We start from the raw sequence: 2,217 nt of genomic DNA, 5'->3' as shown, positions 1-2,217 counted from the left end.
TGAATATATGAGAGTTTCAAAAGATTACATTGTTCCCCAACAGCAAAGCGTTTAGTTCACCATTATCATGGTGAAACTAGATGAAAATAATGAAAGAATGGAAGAAATAACCCTAAACTTGGTTGAATGGAGCCTAAGCATCCAAGGAACCTCTCCAAGGTGTGTGGAATAGCTCTGGACGTTTCTCTCTGCCAAAAGAATCCCCTTCTAATTCGCACTTGGGCTATATATAAGCCCAAAAAGATAACAAATAGATTACAGAAAGATTTACAAATTCTAACTAAAAAAATAGACAACCGCCCAGGCGCCTAATTTGACCGCTGATGGGTTGTCGCGGCCCATACAAATTTGATTGCATATGAGAAATGCAGTATAGCTAGGAAGTGACTCCTAGGTCGTCTCTCAAGGACCAAACTGTGGTTCGAGAATTAGGTCCATCACGAAAAATGGGGGGTTTGACAGGTTTGTGGTGAATACGGATAACGAAATTAAAATTGAAAATTAAACACAACCAAATATAATTGAAAACATTAGAGTGCAAGAATCTCATGGAAACAAAACAATTTTATTAACAACCAACCCGACTAACCTAAGCTAACATCACAACTAAATTATCAATTAAGAAGGTAAACACTATTCAACATTTAATGTAAATATTCTAAGGCAAAATAATTGAAAGAAAACACAAAATTTATTCTATTGAAACACGTGACCAAGTGCTCTCCATCAAATGAATAAGCATATTCTTCACCAAAATCAAAAGGAAATTCATGCCTCCTTTTTTGCCAATCACCACCGTGAGTGCATGTCCTTTTTTCCAATTGAATAAAATTAACGTGCCTAAATCAGCGTGACACCGTGCAACTAAATAAAATTACTAAAATTGCAACCCAGACCGTGACCATATTCTTCTAAAGAAAGGAAAATAAACTAAGCATTTCTCTCCAATTGAAATCAGCGCATGCACCAAAGTAAATCATCTTCATCTTTTCTAAGAAAACAAAATACAGTCAATGACATAACCTAGCAGCTTGCCGCTTCCTTGTTTTCTTCAAATGAAAATATCATCTCCTAGAATTTTAATCATGTTGCCCATGACCGTACTACTCCATCATCAACCCGTCACTTCACCTGCAAAGTTCTTTTCTAAATGCAACTAATGTGCTTTCACAAATTAAAAAAAAAAAAGAAATATAGAAGCTAATCAAAAGAAATGTAAAAGCTACTCATTACGGCATCTGCTACCGATGCTTAAAACAAGAATTACACTTTTTCTCTCAGACTAAACCACCGTTCCATCACTTTAATAAAAAAGTAGAATAGAAATTGCTCCATTTCTTGCAGTCGTAAAACCAAGCTTATCTCCCCATCAATCAACACCCATGTGCATAAAGGTAAATGAAACAACAATTAAAGAAAGGAATGAAAGCAAAGATAAAAGCAACAATTGATAAATGCTACCAAATGGAATGCGCAAAAACAAATTGTAGCCAGAACAACGTATTTCTCTCAATGAAATTCAACGTTCTTCTCCATTTATCCATTATCTATCACCGTCAACATTTCTCCAGCAAAGAAAGTGCTATCTCCCAAAAAAACCCTCAATGTGCCGAGGCAGTAATCAAAGTGAGTGAGGGCTGCTAGAGAATGTTCCCTCTCTAGGGTTGTGTGTCTTAAAATGGGTGGGGTCCACCCTAAAACCCTAGGTGCCATGTATCTAATATTTTACTATTGGGCTCAACAACAAATTCTAAAACGCTTATGGGAGAGTCTTGAATTTATTTTGTCTCCTTCCCAATGCTCCAAATTGTATCTCCAAAATTTTCCCTGCAAATAATAATGCAAATAATTAGCTCAGAAAATTCAAATTAATAAAAATTAGAATTTCCGGTCAAATTAAGCATAATTAGGAAAAATGGGAAAATACCGGACAATTAAGCACAATTCCCTGATTAATATTAGCACAATAAACTAAGTGAAATCAATAAAATATCGACTCATCAACCGCTCAGCGGTTTGCCTCTTGTCGCTCTGACCAGTCAGCGGTCAGTTTTGCCGCTAAACGGTTTCCCTCTAATCGCTCTGAGCGCTCAGCGGACCATTCTGGCACTCAGCGGCTTGCTTGACCCTTCTTTTCATCATTTTTCTCCTTCTTTCATGGGTCTAAGTCCACCTTACTTCACTTCCATCTTTAATTCATCTAAAAACCCTGCAAAA

Source organism: Vigna radiata, chromosome 6 (genome assembly GCF_000741045.1).
Source record: "Vigna radiata var. radiata cultivar VC1973A chromosome 6, Vradiata_ver6, whole genome shotgun sequence".
In the NCBI taxonomy this organism is placed as follows: domain Eukaryota; kingdom Viridiplantae; phylum Streptophyta; class Magnoliopsida; order Fabales; family Fabaceae; genus Vigna; species Vigna radiata.
Note: the sequence above shows the minus strand (reverse complement) of the source record.